The 22,449-nt window shown below is 41.5% G+C and overlaps 1 protein-coding gene across 1 annotated transcript in view; it reads right to left on the bottom strand.

The window, feature by feature from the left end:
- The window catches only part of TRAPPC11 (trafficking protein particle complex subunit 11), a 2,455,228-nt gene that overhangs the window by 517,244 nt on the left and 1,915,535 nt on the right, over positions 1 to 22,449 (bottom strand). The gene's annotated exons all lie outside the window — the stretch shown is intronic.

Here is a 22,449-nt window from a genome sequence, read left to right as displayed (position 1 = left end):
ACTTAACCACTGGCTAGCCTTCTCCTTCCCTGTAGTCTTTACCCCTCCCTCCTCCAGCTCTTGTTCTGTATTGAATAGCCTGAGGTAATTTAAACCCAGGATGCCATTTTGTTTTTTTGTTTCAAATCCAACAGCAGCTGTTTGTCTCCCTTGGTGTGTAATCATCCTACTGTAAGTTTTTGCATTCGAGGTATGCTGTACATTGTGGTTTAATTCATAATTCTTTAGTACAACAGCTTATACTATATGTTTCTGTTATTTTTAACACTGCAGGATGCCTTTAGATAATTCTGCTTAATGAACTGCTGTCACATATGCACCTAGATATGTTCTGTTTTCCTTGTTTACTGTTATAGAGCCAGAAGGGCTATTTCACATGTTGCATTTCACTGCTCTAACTGCATTGACTAGTTTTTAAATATATTGAAAGTGTATCTTGCTTAATTTAGTAGAGAACTGCTTTATACATTTACATTTTATTTTTGTATGTTGCCATAAGAAAATATTTTATGTTATCAGGTGCTGAAGCAGGAAAAAACATTGCCTGATGTTTTTGTTATTGACTATTGCTAAACAAAAATCCAATCTGACTGGTCACACAGTATGTGCTGCCTTAACCTAATGCTCTCTTACATTTTTCTTCTATTTTTCTTTCAGTAATCCAAACCATCCTTCAGGTCAAGCAGGTCTCTGCCCCCCCATATCAAGTAGTGGAAATTTCAATTTTTTCTCTTGAGCACTGGGCACCCATAGACACTTGTCTGGCAACTAAAGAGACTAAATACTAATGTAGGTGCTTAACTTCCAAGTGTCTAGACAGTAAAATACCTTACCTGCATTAACTTAAACAAATGTTAGTGAGTGTATTAGTACATTTCTGCTGTATAGTTCCTTAGTCAAACCTCTGTACTGATGAGTACATCACCAGGACTAAACAGCTGTATATTGCTCTCCAGTTAGAGCCCACCCCCCAACTAAAGTCAATTTTCTTTTGAGAAATACTCAAATCTATAAAATAGCATTTCATTTCCTCTCCTGTTTCATCTGTAACTAACACCAGCTTTAATTCTATATCCTTTTAAGAATGTCAGAAAATTATACTCTGTGCTCATAACATAGTCTATAACTTAGTGCAAACATACAGTTTAAATTACAGTTAAAATTTCAGTTTAACATATTACAATTTAAGATAACACTACATACTTACCAAAGCCTAAAGAAAAACTTAGAGTCAGTGTTAGCCCGCTGTGCTTGTTCCGCTCCCCTCCCTGCCCCCTATTCCCACCCGCCCCCACTACTTCTACATTTATTCTAACCCCTAATCACCTGACCAGTCGTCCAACCCCTAATTCCCTAACAATTAGCCCAACCCACTCATCCTACCTCCCCCCCACCCCAATCCAATTACATCCCACACTGATCCCACTCCCAACACACATTCCCAGACAACACAACTCTACCCTCACACACAACCAACCAGGAATCATAGTTGTACTTCTCACTCAAAGTATTATCATGTTACCCACACTCACATCTCTATCACTAGCTCTACTATCGCTAACCTTCCTAACTTCTTTACAAACAGACCTACCACTGCACAACTACTATCACACTACCCACACTAGCCCACCCTCTCAAACCCACTCAGACTTCTACATCTGCCCTACAATCTTAAATCTTACAACTACATATTACTCACTAACAAAAATTACACCATCTCACCACACTAAGAAAAACTCTCATAGACCAAGCTCACAAACAATTAATATTAAAAAACCCATACTGACACTCCTACAAACTCTGCTAACCTCTGGTGACATTCACCCAAATCCAGGTCCCCTCTCAGCTAGACAAACATCTGACCTGCTAATCCTAAATCTCAACATAAGAAGAAGTATCAACAAGCTAGCAGACCTACATGCATTCACAGTCCACTACAACCCTGATATACCCACCATTATAGAAACCTGGCTTAAACCCAGTTTCCAAGATGAAGACTTTCTTCCCCCAGGGTATAATATACTTAGATCTGATAGAACAAACATGAAAGGAGGAGGAGTAGCCATGCTCTTTAAAAACACCCTTAACCTCCAGCTCCTGCACACCACACCACCCACTTTTCAAAATGCTGAACTCCTATTTTCTGTCCTGTCCATAAGAAACACCAAGAAGATCAATATAATATGCTGCTACATACCTCCAGGCAACAACTCGCTCATAATAGAAGACATCCTACACTGGACAAAGGACAATCTACCTCAGGAATCAATCCTACTAGGAGACCTTAACACTGACTGGGCAGCCTGTAACTCTAGCAGCCCCTCTACTCATATCAATCTATATGGGTTCTCTCAACTAATTAAAGAACCAACTAGAATAGATGAGAAAACAAAGAGAGAATCCATACTGGACTGGACACTAACCAACTATCCCAAACAAAACTATACAGTAGGCTGTTTCCCAGATGACTTAAGTGATCATCTCCCCACCTTCCTACTCCAGAAACACTCCAATCACCCCAAACCAGTAATCTATAAATTTGTACGAGATGACCGTAACCTTACCCCACGATACCTAAATACTGTCCTAAGCCACTGCAAATGGGAACCACTACGGACACTCGAGTTAGACCAGGCAGTAGACTACTTCAATACTACCTTCTCTAACATCCTTAACAGTCTAGCTCCCAGCAGAAAGATCAGAGTTGAAGCCAACTATGCACCTTGGCTAAATAGCGACACCAGAGCCTTACTAAAAGCTAGAGATAAAGCCTGGAAAATCTGGAAAACTGACAAAACTCCTAGCTCCAGACAATACTATCAACAGCTTAGAAACAAGGCCAAGGCTGAATCCAAAATAAACAAACAAAACTATTTTATTAGCACCCAAAGGAAATATTCAAATAGTCCACAAAAATTCTGGCATGCCATTAACTCCCTACTAAAGCCAGGAAAAACCACAACCCCAGCACCCATCTCTACTAACAATACCCTAGACATAGCTTCTCAATTTAATAACCATTTTACTAAATCCATCTTAGCACTGTCCAGTCAAATAACCAAAAATAGTCTACCTCAGTCACAACCTAACCTATCCCACACCACCCCCTCTTTCAGCCTATCACCAGTGCCCACCTCAACTATCAAAAAACTCCTCCTAAAACTAAAGCCAACCACACTAGCAGCTGATAACATACCTGCTGCATACATAAAAATGGCTAGTGACTCCCTATCATATCCTGTCTCCGTCCTTATCAACCGCTCCATACTAGAATCCTACATACCCAAACTCTGGAAAGTATCTCACATCATTCCTCTCCATAAAGGAGGTAATTCTTATGAATTCTCCAACTACCGACCTATTGCCATCCTTTGCCCCTTATCCAAAATTCTTGAGAAATGCATCCACTTGCAAGTGATGAAATTTCTTAACACACACAATCTACTATCTACCACACAACACGGTTTCCGTCCACATCACAGCACTACTACAGCCCTTCTATCCTTCACTAATTATATAAACCTTCACAGGAATGATAACAAATATGTATCGGCCATTTTCCTAGACCTCTCAAAAGCATTTGATATGGTTTCCCACTCCATTCTACTAGACTCGCTAACATCATTATCCTTCACCTCCTCTACTATAGCCTGGTTCAGAAGCTACTTGTCTGACAGGCAACAATCAGTCCAGTGGAAAGGAACTCTGTCTACACAACTTCCAACCACCATAGGAGTCCCACAGGGTTTTACACTGGGCCCGCTATTGTTCTCTATTTTCACAAATAACCTGAAATACTCTACACAACATGCCACACTCATACAATATGCTGATGATTCAACCCTGATCTGCTCTGCCTCATCTCCCACCACCCTACATACACTCACTCAAGATACCTTTATCTCAGTAGAAAAATGGATATCGGGTATCCAACTAATTCTAAATTCTAAATCCCAAAAAGACAAAACTGCTACTATTTACCCCTAATAGATAAAAAAAACTCTCCTTTACCATAACATCTAAGGACGGCACCACCATCTCCCCTTCTAACCACACCAAACTTCTGGGCATTGAAATAGACAATAATCTCCACTTTGATGTTCACATCTCACATACCATAAAACTAGTACACAAAAAACTAGGCTCCCTATACAGGCATAAGTCCTTTCTCTCACAAAAAGCAAGAGTCACTCTTGCACAAAGCCACCTTCTCTCAACTCTATTATACACAGCATCAATCTTTACCCAAATCAGACAGTGTGATCTAGACAAACTTGAATCATGCTACAATAAAATAGCCAAGTTTGCTACTAACTCAAACTATAGAACCCATCACTGTGCTGCACTAAAAGAACTAAAATGGCTTGAGCTACCACAGCTACTTAACTATCACCAGCTGGGCACAGCCTACAATATTCTCAAATATCCTGAAAAAAACCCCTCATTATCCAACCTACTTACTATCTATAATGCAAACCGGTACCTAAGATCCAGTGAAAAATCTCTCCTCTCCATCACCAAGGCTAACAATAATGCAGGGAAAGCGCTCTACTCCCACAGCGTTGCCAGAAATTGGAACTCTCTTCCCTATCCGTGTCCACTGCCCCTCCACATCCATATTCAAAAACTCCCTCAAATCGCACCTTCTTAGTACCTGGTTATGCCCTTGTATCACATAACCCTACCCATACTACTATTAACTCCCCAAATTCCTCTCTGATCACATGCTGGAGCTCTGATCCCCTGTAGGCTTGGTCATCTGAAAGGGTACTTTTAACTGTAAAATCTTACTTGATATATTTTCTTTTCTTACCAATGTATGACTGACATTGTCTTTTTATCCATGTTCTATATCTTCTTTTACCTGGAGTGTTTTTATTAATTCTTGTTTTATTAATTCTTGTTATAGTACTATGCTCAGCATACATTATGTAACCTGTTTTCTGTATTATGCTGGATGTACTGTATTTGTATAAATTGATGTTGGAGCTTTTCTCCCTGGGCCTCCGCTGAAAATGGACCTGGTCCAGTCGGAATTCCCCGGTTAACAAATGTAAAATAAAAAAAAAATATATATATATATATATATATATATATATATATATATATACACACACACACACACACACTCACACACACACACACACACACACACACATACACAACTCAAAGATCACACTACAGCTGGGAAAAGAGCACATTCCCAGATCCCCAGTGAACCATAATCTCCTTGCAACTCTGTTTTTCTTTTTCATAGTTGCTTTTCAATATTCTAAATTGTTGATCATATGGTCTGGACCACAGGAATTTCAATAATTTACTTTAAACCAACTAAAATAGACCTGTTAAGAAATGTTTGCTCGCAAGTCTGCATGTAAGCGGAGGATTAAGGGGGAGACAGGCTGAGACAGCAGAAGGGTGGGCTTTAATAGAAGAGTACTTCAAGCTGCCTTTCATGAGTTCACACTAATAGGACAAACCAACAGGAACTTCAGACATTAATGGGTCTAGATTGTTAGACTGACACCATATATAAAATCTCTTCTATTTGGCTATATAGGATTTTGGGGTAGTGGGTCTCGTTGTCTACTAGAGAACGTGTAGCACATCCTCAGAAAAATGGTGTCTGGAAGAAATCAGGTCCTCATTGTGAGGCAGTTTGTGGTGACTGCCCCTGGCTGAGAGACAGAGATGGAGAAACCAATGCTGCCTTGACCAAAAGGGAGTCACCAGAAGTAATCTTGTTTTTTTTTTTTGAAATTTTAATAGAATATCTGGAAGCAGAGGCAGTGCAGGGAAAGCCTGATGTACCCTCCATGTCGACTGGAAGGACAAGGTATCTGTCCTCCAAGCCTGGGGTCAATTTATTTATTTTTTTATGTATTTATTACATTTGTTAACTGGGTAATGTCCAACTGGGCAAGAAGCCTATTTTCCGTGGAGACCCGGGGAGAAGAGCTCTAAAGAAAATTATATATAAATTATACAATTTTATACAAAGTATTTAAAAAAAACTACAATTTGGTAAAAATATTACAACAGCAGCAAGTTTTCAATACAGTAAAATACAGCAGCAGCAAATTATCAATGCAGTAAAATGTAGGTGCTGCAATAACCCACAGCACTGATTTCTTCTCAGATAGACATTTATTCTTCTTTTCCTCTTGCACATACATAGATAATAGTGGTTATAAGTTTCAGCTAATGGCTAATTGTAAAATCCTGAATGTGGTATATCTTGCTGTTGGTGAGACATGTAAATCATTCTATGCTGGTAAGACCAACCGTTCCCTCAGGGATCGTATGAGGGAACATTTATACAGCATTAGAATAAACTATGATAAAAATGCTTTGGCGAAACACGTTAATACATTGGGGAAGAACCACATTTTTAAGTTTATAGTTACAGATGTAGTAGTTCCTAATATAAGAGAGGAAGATATTAGTAATACAACGGAAAGAAAAGAACAATGTTTGATTTTAAGGCTGAGAGCAGACAGAGGTAAAGGGCTGAATGAGAGTGCTAGTATTAAACCATTTTTGAAGAATAGGAAATTATCTATTAAAAGGTAACATGTATATAAGTTATATACATGTTTACATTTATATGATGGTTTTAATATGTTTAGATAGATTTATTCTATTAGTTGCATGTTCTTTTTATCTTTTATATTTTTATATTGTGTATATATTTGTAGGTCATTTTTTACATAGAAAATATTTTTGTAGTAATATAGTCATGTGCTAATGAGTTGCAAATTGATTGGAGGGATTTTGGTATAAATTTGACCACTTGCAACAATGTATTATGGTCTGATGAAGCTCATGTGAAAGCGCTAACCGTTGTATGAATAAATACTATTTTATTTGAACTATTGGTATCTGCATGATCAGTCTGGGAGCCCTGGAATCTGTGTCTGCTTTTGTTCGAAAAATTTTTCTACCTGGGCTACTTGGCGTTCACTCTCCTTGGTATAGCTTTTATTGTGTTTATTTTACTTGTTTCTTTACACTAGATGATGAATACTTCAGATGGCTCTCAGGAGTGGCAATGGCAGTATCATGTGCTCCAATTTTTGCTACTATTGTGTTGTGTCAATGGGAATGTTTACATGTTCACAGAGTAACATGAAATATTTAGGTGTATGGATTAAAACAGACTCTATTACGACAACTAACGGTATGTGGAAAGAGACTAAAACAAATACAAAAACTGAGAAACTGGAAGCTCTTGATTATGGATAAAAACAGTAAGAATGTTTTAGTCCTATTAGTTTTACAGTATGTACAGGTCAGGCAAATTTTTATCAAACAGGAGAAGTTGTGGAAAATAAACAGTTGAATTAATTTATTTGGAAGGGGAAGAGGGAAAGCATTAAGAGGGGTAAGGGGATAAGCTGATCATCCTCATAGAACAAGGTGGTTTAGGATTGCACGAGTTAAGTGGATACTTTAGAGCTACATAGCTAAGGCTTATAAATATAACACAAGCAGAAGGTTACAAACTGAAGTGAAAAGACATGCTACTCAAACTGGGATGTTCAAAAACTACAGAGAGAGTATGACTTTGGATGCAGATCCTTAAGGAATATAACCACCACCATACAGATTATAAAACAAACTAAAATCTCAGCACAAGCAGAAAAACTTAGAAGATATGCACATAAATATAAAGGAAAAGTACAAAATAAGCAATTAACTGATGACAAAAAAAAGCTTTACAGACAATTGGGAAACAAGGTAAAAGTAATCAAAAGACCGCCAAAAAAGAAGAAATAGATACATTTTGGAGAAGCATCTATGAAGATCTTGTGGAACATCAAGATGTTAAATGGATAGAAGAAGTAAAAGAAAGAATAAGAAGTTTAAAGGTACAAGTTATGAAATGAGAAGAAGTAACAGCCAGTGGGATTGAAACAAAGTTAAGAAAAGCCTCTAAATGGAAAACCCCAGGCCTAGATGCAATACCTAACTTTTGGTTAAACGTATTAACATCTTTGCATGAAGATTTAGCCATGAGTAAGAACTATTTATATGCGCACCCCGAACAGGCACCAACCTGGGTAAAAACAATGCTCCTACTTAAGAGTGAACCTGCAAGCTACCTTAAAAATTATAATCTAATAACTTGCCTTCTGACGACGTATAAACTACACATGGGAATTGATGCCGACAAGGTTTATAGTCATTTAGAAGAAAACTCAATTATGGCAGTAGAACAAAATGGCAATAAAAGAAAGTCATATGGAACAAAGGATAATTTGTTGTTAAAAAAGTCATAATGGAGAACTGTGAAACTAAGTATGACATGGATAACTACAAAAAAGCATTTATAGTATCCCACATTCATGGAAAAAATGTATAAGATACACCCTACACTGACAGACTACATTACAGTGACCATGAAACAGTGTTAGACCACTTTGCAATTAAGGCATGATAAAGGACAAATTATTATACCAGGGATAAAAACTCAACGGGGGATATTCCAGGGTGACTCTCTGTCGCTGCTGCTATTCTGCATTGCCTTTAACCCATTAAGCTGTCTACTTAACAACTTAGGCCATGGCTAAAAATTGGCTCCTAGAAAACAATTAAGTGTAAAGACTTCTCATCTTCTATTTGTCGATGATTTAAAACTGTACAACTCATAAGATGAGGAACTGAAAGCACAACTGAAAGTTGTCAAAACATTTTCAAATGATATATGAATGCCATCTGGTCTTGAAAACTGTACAAAAGGAACTCTTAAAGCAGGAAAGCTGCAGCACCCGGAAAACATCAGTTTGGGACAAGAATGTGGTATAAAAGAGCTTCAGCAACAGGGAGTATATAAATATTTGGAAAGTGATGAAGGATCAACAATAAAACATGAACAAATGTGAATAAAACTTAGTAAGGAATACTTTACAAGACTTTAATCCTGAAAACAGCATTGACATCTAGGAACAAAATCCAAGCTATAAACCAGTCTGCGCTTCCTGTCCTAACTTACAGTTTTGGAGTGATTGACTGGCCCCAAAACATGGTGGATAGGTTAGATAAGAAAACAAGAAGAATGCTTCATGCTCACTAAATGATTTATAAAAATCAGTGCATAACAAGATTATATATTCCTTTTTCTGAAGTAGGGATGGGCCTCCTGGAAATTGATTACATGTATATCTGCAATCGTGGGACTCCACACATTTCTGCTGACCTCACAAGACCCAAATGTAGTAAAAGTTTTGAAACAGAAGGAGAATAAATCTAAGATGACTTCTCTGCTTAATCTAGCAAAAGCATATCGGCATCGAGCAGGAGTGGAAATCAAACCAGAAGTAGATAAAAACCAGGCAGCAAGTGAATGTGAAAAAAAACAAAATAAAAAATGTAAGGTGAAGGACCAGATGAGAAGGTAAGAAATGTGGGAAATGCATAAAAATAGTAAGGAAAACTTCTGGAAGAACCTTATGATGATCAGGACCGAATGCAGGAATGGTTAAGGAAAGGCAAATTCAAACCAAGAAATGAAAGGTTAATACTGGCACGGCACAAGATAGTGGGTTGCGTACACGTTGATTTTTGAAGTCCATTGAACATGTGGAGAAACAGACAAATGTAGGTTTTGTAAAACCAAACTGGAAACAGTCGAACATCTCGTTGCTGGTTGTGACATACTAATGGCAGAAGGACTGTATGCTGAAAGGCATAATAATGTGGCAAGATTGTTGCACTGGGGATTGTGCAAACATTATGGTACTGAGGTGGGTGAAAAACACTGGAAACATGAGCCACAAAGCATCACAGAAAATTATGTTTATATTACGTGGGATGATCCATTACCAACAGTTCAAAAGACAGATGTTAGAAAAAAAGAAGTTATGTACTCACCATAACGTTCCATGTTTGTAGTCCACCTCGCCCTTCATTCTTGCATATGGGTTCGGAGCCAACTCGGCTGATTACAAAGCTTGAAGTTTCTCAGTTGGCTCGTGGCAAGGTACATATCCCATAGTGCACTAGTAAGAAACTCCAGATCTTGTTTGCTGCTATCTAAAAAGGTGAAAATATTTCCACAAGGAATAACAAAGATGAAAGGTCTCCATCCGACAGAAGATAAATACTACCTTGTCTCCAGATCTTCCAAGGATACATGGACGGGGGTAGGTGGGTGGGTTCGTAAGAATGAAGGGCGAGGTGGACTACAAACATGGAACATTATGGTGACTACATAACCTCTATGTTCTGTAGTCCTATCTCACCTTCATTCTTACTTATGGGACAGCGTCCCTAGCACCTTTTTCTCAGGTGGTTCACGGGAATATACTCCTAAGAACTGTGGAACCAAAGAAGGCTCTACCCCTAGAGGCCAAATCCAATTTGTAATAAGTAATAAAGGTATGAGGGGTAGCCCAAGTTGCTGCTGCACAAATACTGTCAATTGGGACTCTGGCTTGAAAAGCAGCAGATGTGGATATGGATCTGGTAGAATGAGCCTTAATTTTAAACGGGAGCTCCTTGCCATTGGAAGAGTAAATAAATGAGATACAGTTTGAAATCCAATTTGATAAAGTTATCTTAGAGACTGGCATACCTTTTCTTGTCTCAGAAAAAGATATGAACAATTGGTCTGATTTTCTAAGCTCCTTGGTTCTATGTAGATAGAACCTTAACTGTCTGTGAACATCAAATTGATGAAACATATTCTGCATTGTTTGAATGATTAGGAAAAAAGACTGGCAGTTCGATAGTTTGACTCAAATTAGACTGAGAGCAAACCTTGGGGATGAAGGACAGATTTGTACAAAGGGAAACTTTCTCTGAAAAATCAAGTAAAGAGGTTTGACTGAGTGCTTGTAACTCTGACACTCTTCTGGCGGATGTAACAGCTACTAGAAAAATGGTCTTCCATGAAAGGAACTTCAATTCACAAGAATGTGTGGGTTCAAAAGGTGGGGAAGTAAATTTGGACAGAACGAAATTTAAATCCCAAGGAGATACAGGTTCCTGAAAAGGAGGTCTTAGCAAGGTAGTGCCTTTTAGGAAAATTTACACGATCTGTAAGCCATAAGCTTAGGCTCATGTTGTCCCAAATGAAAATTGGAGATCGCTGCCAACTGAACTTTGATTATAGCAGCAGCTGATCCCTGATGAAAAAGTGTGGTTAGGAATCCTAACACCAAGGGAATGGAGGGTGTCTTCTGCCCAGATAGAAAAGGCTTGTGGGAAGACATGAGGATATGAGTAATTGCAGGTGAGAAATCACGAATCCTGACTAGGGATGGAAGTGGAGCAACCACGTTGTCAAGTTGAGGGTGTGTAGGCAGGGGTGGAAGGTGCCTGACGTGTGTCAGAAGGTCTGGAACTGGGTCCAGAGTCCATGGATCGTCTAGAAGTTGAGGCCAGAGAAAGGGGAACCAAATCTGATGAGGCCAGTAAGAAGCGATAAGAATCATTCTGCTTCTCAAGGTCTTTGCTTTCTGGATAACCTTCGATATCAGCGGAAAGGGAGGAAATACATAAAGAAGTCCCAGGGGCCAACTGTGAACAAGTGCGTCTTTTGGTGTCTCCCCCTGGGGGGGGGGGGATAAGGGAGAAGTAGCTGCTGCATTTGGCATTGATTGGACTGGCAAACAGATCGTAGCAAGGCTGTCCCCATTTGTGGAAAAACTGTTCCGTGACTTTCTGATTCAGAAACCACTCATGAGGCATCAAGTGTGCCCTGCTGAGCTTGTCGGCTTTCACACTGGTTGTCCCCAGGATATGCGTTGCAACTAGAAAGCATTGGGAAGATATTGCCCACTGCCAAACACGAAGAGCCTCTCGACATAGGGGGGTTGGATCTGGCTCCTCCTTGTTTATTTACATACCATACCACTGACATATTGTCTGATTGGATTGCTATAGTCTAGAGGAAGAAAGTCGTGAAGTGCTTGCAACGCTAGTAGCACTGCTCTCATCTCTACGACATTGACATGCAAGTGAGCCTCGTGATCTTGCCATGTGCCTTGGAAAGTCCTGCCTAGATAATGCCCCACCCCCCATCTGGGAGGCATCCGTGGTCACAGTATCAGCAGGTTGGCGAGGAATGAAAGGTGTTCCTGTCGTTAGTTGATCGGGCTGAATCCACCAACGAAGGTCCTTTTTGCAAGATTCTGTTATCAGAATAGGAAGAGATAAAAGCAGTTGTTGAAGAGTTCACTGGGAAAAGAGTAGCCATTGAAGGATTCTCATATGTAGTCTGGCTAGCGGAACTAGAGTAATAGTAAAGGCCATGGTCCCTAAAAGTTTCAGCACTGTCTTGGCTTTGACTCTTTGTTGAGAAAGTAGTCTGTATATCTGTTGTCTTAGATTTTGTATTCTGTCTGCAGGAGGACGAGCCATCATGGCAACTGTGTCTATTTCTGCACCTATAAAAGTCACATATTGAGAGGGCGACAAGGCAGACTTTTCCCAATTTATCGTAATCCCTAGCTGAGTGCAGAGCTGGATGGTTAAATCCCTGGCTTGTAGAAGTAGGTGCCTGGTGGTGGCGGTCAGGAGCCAGTCGTCCAGATACAGAAAGACTTGGAATCCAAGACATTTCAAGTGAGCTGTTACTACTGCCACGCATTTGGTGAACACCCTGGGGGGCTGTGGTGAGACCAAAGGTCAGAGCATGAAATTGGTAACGACTGGCTCCCAGCCGGAAGCGTAAATGACTCCTTGATGCTCTGTCCATTTTTATGTGGTAGTACGCATCTTGGGGGTCTATGGAGCACATCCAATTGTATTTCCCTAACAGAGGGAGTATAGACTGCAGTGTTACCATTCAGAACTTGGACTTCTTCACTGATTCGTTTAATTTGCTGAGGTCCAAAATGGGCCGCCAGTCCCCTGTTAGTTTTGGCACTAAAAAGAATCTGGAATAAGTTCTGAATCCTATCTGATCTGTGGGGACGGTTTGGATGACTCTCTTTTGAGGCAACTTTTGAACTTCCATGGTTGCTTGATCCCTGTGATTGGGTGGAACATCTGGGATTTTCTTGGTGATATGGGGTGGGAAAGAGAAGGGTATGGAGTATCCTCTGGTAATTATTCTTTGTACCCACTTGTCTTGGGTGATGTCATGCCAGGCTTCTGGATACAAAGATAAGCGACCCCCGACTGGCTCCAGAGAAGTGCAGTTGGGCCCCACTTCAGGAGTGCTGATAGGGATGTCCACGAAAGGAATTGCGGCCACCCTGGTTTTGCGGGGCCCACCCCTGCTTCTAGGGTGATGTCTACCATTAGTTCCTCCTCCTCTGCCTCTGAAGGAGGAATCACCCTGTGCATCTGGGATTTCTTGAACCACATTTTCCCACCTCTCTGACCCTTAGGGTATGGTCTAGAAGGGACAGAAAAATGTATTCCCACGGCAGAGAGAGTTTTCTCTTTCTGCTCGCACCTGGTGAGTGTATCTTTTACCTTTGGTCCAAACAAAGAGGAACCTTCAAAGGGGGCGTTGGTAAAAGTAGATTTGAAGTGCTCCGCAAAGTTACATAAATGCATCCAGGAGCGTCTCCTAAGGGACACTCCTGTACCCGCTGCCCTACTCGCTCCATCTGCTGCATAGGATATCAGCCTCATGGAGTAGTTAACAATGGAGTTTAAGGTGGACAAGTAACCTTCTCAGGGACTCCTTCAGCTAATGTACCTTAGAGAGCATCTCCTAGCTCCTTTAGGAGATCTCTTTGAAGCCTAGTAAAATGGGTGAGGTAATTCAGCGATCTGAGTGTAAATGCTGCTGAAGAGACGATACACTTCCTGTATCTATCCATCGTTCGAGACTCCTTGTTCGGTGGATGGACAGATGAAGTCTCTGCTAGTCCCTTCTTTGTGGCTGCCGCCACCACCATGCCATCTACAGGCACACCTTTGGTCAAAAAATCTTTCTCTTTGGGGGCTGAAAGAAACTTGTTGGGCCTTCTGGGGACGGGTTCCATGGCATCAGGAGTTTCCCACACCTTTTGACTAACTAGGTCCAGGAGCTCATCGAAAGGTGGAAACACTCAAGAGGCTGAAAGTTGAGACCCAAAAGCCTTCAGGTACACTGACTATTCATCTGAAGGGGAGACAGTGGGCCAACCGCCTCTCTGTTTCAGGATATCTACAAAGGAGATATCATCAGAGGATGACCTAGGGGACCCTTATGACTCCTTGAGGTCAGTGTCCGAGGTGATGGACTCATCAGGGGAGTCTACATGCTTCCTCTTGCAAGTTCTCTTCTGAGGGGGCTCCTCAGAAGGGTATTCTGGGGAGGTCTTGGAAGACTGGGGGCCACCCAACAGGGGCTCCTGAGGCTGCGAGTCTCTGCTGCCAAAAGAGAGAGATGGTGCTGAGACAGAGGTCGGAGCTTGAGGGGGAACAGCATCGGTACCCATGTGCTGAGCTGAAGACCTAGACAGCACGCTCCTCATTATCCCGAATGCAGATCTCTCTCACTCCGAGGACAATCCCGGTTCCGAGGAAACGGAAGTAGCCCGCGGCTCCAAAGCGATCGGCACTGAGACGGATGTAGGATCCGAGCACAGCCTAGCCAACGCACCGAGAGGGATGCTTAGAACCGAAGAGGTTCGGGTCCAAGTGGCCCTGTTGGGGCCAACTGGTGAGCTTCAGCTCCTAGACACCAAGGATGGCGCCGAAGGTGTCGGAACGGAATACTTGGCTCCAAGACAGACACAAGAGGTGTTGAAACCGAGGGTTCCACAACATGTGGCACCGATAGCTCTGGCTCCGAAGGACCAACATAGCGCGGAGGAGGAACAGCAACAGGGAGTATGGTCTTAGATGGCTCCGGAACTGATTGGGTCGGAACCAGCAACAATTTTGGTAATGTCGACGACTTCAAGAGTCTAAGCACTATTCTCTCTACATCCTCTTCAGATAGGCTCTTGGAAGATCTGGATGATAAGGTAGGTGACCTAGATCTCTGTAAAATAGGAGATTTTAGAGTTGGGAAGACCGGCAATAACTATCTAGACCAGCTCTGAGGTAAATTTTCAGTGGTCGGCTCCGAAAAACTTGGGGCCGACACTGGAGTGTCGATACTGATAACCTCAATCGGCTCGGAAGGCGGTGGAGCTGAAGAGGTAAAAGGTTTGTCCAATTTTGATATTTTTTGAGGAGGTCCAGATAAAACAGTTGGTGTTGGAAAATGTCTCTTGGCCGACTTGACCTTCTCTTTCTTTGAAGAAGGAGATCTGGAGTGTGAGGATAAAGAGCTGGCTAAATCCTCCTCAAAGGAAGGCTTAAGGAGACCTTTCAGGATCAGTTTGTTCTTCCTTTCTTGGAGAACTCGAGAACTGAAAGAGTGACAGAAAGAACATGTTTCTTGAAGATGTATGGTATCGAGACAGTAAACACAATTACTATGTCCGTCAGTTATTGACATTTTTTGGGAGCATTTAAGACACTTTTAAAATCCGAAGGTTTATGATCCTTATACTCCTTAGACATGTTTATTCAAACAGAAACACTAGGGAAAGCAGAAAGGAGAGGACAAGGTCCTCTAACTTAAGCGGGCCTAGCCCTGCAAGAATCACTGCATACATGGAAACACAACAGAGAACTAGGTCCTCTAACTTAAACAGGCCTAGCCTAGCCTTGTTCAAGAACAACACACAAAGACGAGCAAAAACAGAGGACTAGGTCCTCTAACTTAAATGGACCTAGCCGTAAACAGAGAAGAAGCTAAGTCAAGAAGAAAAGCTAACAAAAATTGCAAAATCTCAACAACAGGCTAATTACTAGCTAATAAGAATAGTAAAAACACTGCACACAGCTATCAATAAGAATACTATTCTAGTGAAAATACAATATTAGAAAAGGTCCTAACTCAAACACGGACCTGTGCTAATAAGAGTAAATATATCAAAAAACTAGCACACAGGTAAGGGATACCACTCGAGGAACAAAACGGGCCTGCAGAAGCAACAGCCAAGTTCTCAACAACAACTTCACAAAATGCAAAAACACACTACCATTTTCTACCTATAATAACTACAACTAAGCTACATAAACTAAGCTAATATTATATGCCAAAATTATCACTATGAACAATAATAATGTAGAAAAAATCCAACTTAGCCACGGCCAAGAAAGAAGCACTTCTGAACTCATAGATGCGGCAAACGGGATCTGGGGTTTCTTACTAGTGCATTATGGGATACCTAACTTGCCACGAGCCAACTGAGAGACTTTGAGCTTTGTAATTGGCCGAGTTGGAGCCGAGGATCAGCTCCAAACCCATATGTAAGAATGAAGGCGAGACAGGACTACAGGACATCTGGATATAGTGGTCCATGAAAAGAAGACAAAATTAGCATTGATCACTGAAATTGTTACACCCAGTGACTACAGTGTCTTGAGTAGAGAGAGAGAGACACAAAGTCACAAAATATCAGGATTTACAGGCAGAAATGAGAGCTATGTGGAAGAAAGATACCCAGACAGTCCCAATAGTAGTAGGAGCAATGGGTGTTATAAGAAAGAATCTACAAATGTATTTAGATATGTAACCAATACGTGTAACTCCATACGAAATTGCGGAAGGAGTCATTACGGGGCACATTGCAGGTGCTGTGAACAGCACCTCTGTCTGACATCAAAGACTGAAATAATACTAACTCCATGACCTTTAATCATACTTTGACTTAGGAATGCGGTCCATTCCCATCATGGTATTAAAAACCCAAAAGATTTGGAAAAATAAAAAAAAAAAGAAATTATAATATTCATAAATTTGCAAAACAAGTATTATAAAAATTAAGGCAACACTTGAATACAGAAAGGAGATTTTTGACAATAGGGATGACTGCAAGTAGGGATAGAGAAAAACATGCATGAAACATGACCTATCAGGGCCTCTAGAATTACTGTTTAACTGTAGCCTCCAAAAAGGCTTCATACCTCATAAATGGAGAAAGGCAACAGTCATCCCTCTGCACAAGATGGGCCATCTACATACCCTGGAAACTACTAACCCATAAGTTTCACTAGTCCTATATGTAAAGCCATGGAAATAATTATCATGGAGATGATCAACAGAGAAACAGTAAACCTGTAGAAATTGGACCCAATCCAGTTTGGTTTCGTCAAGGGCAGATCACGCCTACTCAACCTGGTGGACTTCTTTGAGAAGGTCACCAAAGCAATGGATGAGGGCAAAATCGTTCACACTGCCTAGCTTGACATGGCCAAGGCATTTGACACAATATGCCACTTGGGCATTGTTGACAAACTCAAAAGTTTAGGTACACACCAGTATGTCACCCGGTGGATAGCCAACTAGCTCACAGACAGGACCCAGGAAGTTAGAATTGGGGAGTCCACCTCTATAAAGAGGCCAGTCACAAGAGGAGTCCCTCAGGGATCAGTCCTTGGACTGCTCCTTTTTGGCATTTACTTCTCAGAAGTCAAGGCCAATGGCAGTGGTCTCTGGCTGACTAAATTTGAAGATGATTGCAAATTAGGAACCATCACTGAATCTCACACCGACGCAAATGTTCTCCAGGAGGGAATGACACAGACAAACCCAGTTGGCTGATGTCAGAGCCATGGACTAAACTAAATACCAAGAAATGCATAATAGTATCCTTTGGGAAGTCATCCATCCCTGGTAGCTATCATATTGACAACACACCCCTTAGAGTTGGCCCAGAATTCAAGAGACATAGGGAAACACATAGATAGTAATCTAGCTTTTGACTATCATGTGTCTACAGTGGTGAGGAAATCATTCTAAGTTGCACAACTTATAAACAAAGGTATGGCGTCTTAAGTCCAAGGAAGTCATTATTCCAATGTATTCAGCATTCATCAGACCTATCATTGAGTACAATGCCCCTTTGGTATGTACCTAACCAGGCATATCCAACAACTGTAACGTCCGCAGAGGTTCCTCACTAAAAGAATACAGGGCCTAAGTAAAATGTCCTATGGAGACTGCCTCAAGTCTCTATCCCTGCATCCTGTCTCTTACGGCTTTTGAGGGGAGATCTATGCCTGGCATACAGAGCATTGTCAGACCCCACTCTGATGGACCTCCTGCATATCCACAAAACAAACAGCACCAGAATTACCAGTTCTAAAGACTTAAACCTTGCCTGTGATATAAACAGGACCTGCTGGAGAAACGGGTATGTATCCCAGAGACTACCCCGTCTATAGAACAGGCTCCCCATCCATGTGAAGCAGAGTTCCTCACTAACCCAATTCAAGTGCAACTTGGACAATGGGATGAGAACCAGAAAATCATCCCTGGTTTGGCACCTATGTCAATAATGGACAAAGGTAACCTGTAAATGGTTCATCTTTCAGGCCCATCCTTATACTTATCAAGAGTATCAGAACTGGTTAGAGATTTGGCTATGGCTAGGCTTAAAAGGCCCTTCTAGTCATCAGCCTAGTAAACATCTATGAACCTACAAGATAATACAGACGGATGAGGCCAAGCAGAAGTTTGGATTGCAGGTTAGAGAGTACCATCCAAACCAGGAAATGATATCAGAGTACAGGCAAACAGAAAGGGAGAGGAGAGTGTAAATGAAAGACTAAATCTGGTAGTGTTTTTAGTACAGTCTAGAACAGAAAAAAGAAGTTATGTACTCACCATAACGTTCCATCTGTGTTGTCTATTTTCATTCTTCTTCAGGTAATGGGATCAGATCCAATCCCTCAGATCTGATCAACCATTGCTAAAGCTCGTGGCCCCCAAGAACTCTCAAGCCTCTCCCTTACCCACGATTCAGCAACCCCAATTACCTCAAATCTTGTTTGCTGACTTTTGTAAAAAAAATGCATATTCATACTAAGAAATGGAGAAGGCTATATCTGGAGCTAAATATAAAGGACAGAAAGGACCACTCATTCTTCCAGAAGTTTCAAGTATGGGGGTTGGTGGGAGGGGAGTTGAGGAAGAATGGAAATGGACAACGCAGATGGAACATATAGCGAGTACATAACTTCTTTATCTGATGTGTCAACTTTGATTCTATCCTCAACTGATGGGACAGAATCCCCAGCTAGTTCAAATCCAGCGTGGACTCAAGGAAGGATACTCCTGTGCAACACTGAGCCAAATGATGCTCCACCTCTGGAGACCATATCCAATTTGTAATGAGTAACAGAGGTATGGGGAGTAGCCCAGGTTGCTGCTGTGCATATATCATCCATGGACATTCTGGATTTAAACACTGAGGAAGTAGTCATTGATCTAGTTGAATGGGCTCATAATGGTTTTGGTAGAGTAACGTCCAATTTGTTACAAACAAATGAAATACAGTCGGTTAGCCACTGAGATAATGTGACTTTGGCAACTGGTTTTCCCAATTTTCGTTCTGTGAATGAAACAAACAAATGGTCAAATTTTCTGATGTCTTTTGTTCTGTATAGGTAGAAATGTAACTGTCTGTAGATAACCAATAAATGTAATATGTATTCACCCTTGTTAGTAAATTTAGGAAAGAATACTGGCAAATTAATGGATTGATTGACCACCTTAGGAAAAAAAGAAGCATTAGTCCGTAGTGTAACTCTGTCATAGGTTCATAGGTAGGTACTAGGCTATCTGCCCGAGGGCATTTATAACCCTAGCTAGAGTGTCAGCTTTCGCCACCCCATTGATTAATTAACTGAGCCTCTGTCAAGAAAAGCCAATGAAGTGATCCCAGGGGTGTATTTTCTGTTACCCATCCACTCGTCAAGGTTTCTCTTGAAGAGTGTTAGTGAGGGGCTCTGCCTAATGTAGTTAGGAATTTTGTTCCAAAGCATGGGAAGTCTCTGTAACAAGAATCTATCCCTCCAGCATGTTCTATTTATTGTTGTGGCGAGGTTTAGCTCACTAGAGCGAGTGGCTCGCAGTGACTTGGATTTCTTTAGGTGGAGCATGTACATCAATTCTGAGTTGGACATGGCTTTGTAAGTCAGGCAGAGATCACCCCTGAGTAAGCGATATGCCAGTGAGTACAGCCGGAGGTTTTTCAGTCGGGCTGCATAGGACATATGTTTGAGGCCAGTAATCCTCTTGGTGAGGTACTTTTGTGGTCTTTCCAGCTGTTGGAAGTGTCTTGTGAGGTACATCCCAAATGGGGCATTGTACTCTATGATGGGTCTGATGAGTGATGAGTAGAGGGGCACTATAACCTCTTTATTTCTAGATGCGAACCCTTTATTAATTAGATGGGCTACATAGAAGGATTTCCTAACTACTTTGGCAATATGACTGTCAAATGAGAGATTACTATCTACCTGAATCTCCAGATCTCTTATTATCTCTTCTGTATTAAGGGGGCTGCCACCTATGTGGTAATTCATGGGTGTTTTGTTTTTCCCCAAATGGGATGACTATGCATTTTTTGGCATTTAGCTTGAGACCATGACTTTTACACCAGGTGTCCATCTCAGTAAGACCCTTTTGGAGAATGTCCGTGTCAGCCGGAGAGTCAATTATGGCTCCCAGTTTGCAGTCATCGGTTAGCCATAGTCCTCCTGTGTTTGCCTGTACTTCTGAGAAGTATATGCTAAACAGTAGGAGTCCCAGGACCGAGCCTTGTGGGACACCAATTGTGACTGGTTTAGAGTCGGACCTGGAGCCCGCTATTCTTACCGTGTGAGTTCCGTCTGTAAGCCAGTTGGCAACACATCTTGTGACATAGGGGGTTTATGTTCAGGGTGGTGAGTTTTTATAATTCCCGAGTGGGGAATGGTGTCAATAGCCTTAGCGAGGTCAAGGTAGGCTGTGCGAAACACCTTCCCCTCATCTATGGCCTTGGCGACTGTCTCGAAGAAGTCAACCAGGTTTAGTAGGCATGATCTGCCCTTAACAAACCTGAACTGGGTTGGGTCAAGTGTTTGGAGGTTCCCAATGTCTTTGTTAATGAGTTCCATGATGATGCGCTCCATAGCCTTGAGGATCAGGCTAGTCAGGCTTATGGGCCAATAGTTACCAGGGTCAGTCGTGGCTCCTCCTTTGTGGAGCAGAATAACCATTGCTGTGTGCTATTCTATGGGCACGTAGCCTGTGGAGAGGCTGAGGTTGAACAGTGTGTTTAGGTGGGGGGTTAGTTTGTTCTGTAGTTCGTGCAAGATGCAGCCTGGGATACCATCTGGCCCCATTGATGCTGTGCTTTTGGCTTTTGAAAGGGCTGTTTTCACCTGTGCGTCTGTGATTTCTGGGACACTATACATTTCCGGTATTGCTGTGGGCCCTTTTGGGGGTGACAGGGGGTGAAGTTTGCACTGAATCGATCTTCCATGGATGTTGTAAATATCAGTAGGTTCAGTATATTTTGTGCTATTTTGCACTAGCTCACAGCATATCTGCAAGTTGCCACTTCGATTCTTGACATAGCTAAAGAAGGCTTTGTGGTTATCTTTCAAATCCTTGGCTATTTTTCTTTCAAAGTTAGCTTTGGATGATTTTATGAGGGACCTTAGTTTCTTACTGATACTGATCAGGGATGTCTTTCCTTCTTGGGATTTGCTTTTTTTCTGAACTAGTTTCCTCCTACTATTGTATAGCCTGTTTATGGCAGGGGTCCACCAGATTGGTTTCCTTCTCTTAGGGGAGTGAGTCTTGGTTTTGCATGAGATGGCACGATCCACGCATCCTTGTAGGTGCTCATAGAGTGCATTTGTAAAGGTTCCTGCATCTTGGACACTGTCATCCTTCAGCGTGGGGGCTGTGAAACTTACCACCTCTGTTTTAAGTAAGGTGAACTTTGCTATAGAAAAGTTTTTCACTGTGGTTTCCTTGGTTGGGGGTGGTGGTGTGGTGTGGACATCCAGAGTGATTAGTTTATGATCTGATCTAACCAGTGACGGGTTGACCTCCGGTGCGGAACACCTGTCGCCCATGTTGGTGATGACCAGGTCCAATATGTTTTCACCTCTGGTAGGGGAGTTTACCAGGTGATCCAGGGCATTTGAGTTGATAAATTCCAGGAAGCGCTGCACCTGGAAGTTTGTACTTGAGTAGTTTTCCCAGTTAACTGTAGGGTAATTGAAATCGCCCAATATCAGGGTGTTCGGTAGGACCTTCATGTTTTCCAGTATCTTCATAAAGGCGGAGTCGTGGTCCTGTCTTTGCAAAAATTAAGTATGGTGGTTTAGAGGACAAGGCTAGAATCTCAGAAAGTCATCTGGCAGAGGTAACAGCTACCAGAAAGATTGTTTTCCAAGAAAGGTACTTAAGGTCACATGTAGTAGCTGGTTCAAAGGGGGATTTAGTAAATGCCTGTAATACCAGATTCAGGTCCCATGGAGGGGTAGGATCTCTAAAAGGAAGTCTTAGAAGAAAAGTGTCTTTCAAGAAAGCTTTGCTTAATTTGTTAGAGACAACAGAGGAACCATCAAAATCAATGTGAAATTTTGATATGGCCGCTAACTGAACTTTGATGATTGACTAACTAGCTCCTTCTTTAAAAAAGATGGAATGTAAATTCAAGA

This window comes from Protopterus annectens, chromosome 2.part1, assembly GCF_019279795.1.
Source record: "Protopterus annectens isolate FY-2018-M chromosome 2.part1, PAN1.0, whole genome shotgun sequence".
NCBI lineage: Eukaryota > Metazoa > Chordata > Ceratodontiformes > Protopteridae > Protopterus > Protopterus annectens.
Note: the sequence above shows the minus strand (reverse complement) of the source record. Positions and strands in the feature narration are given on the sequence as shown.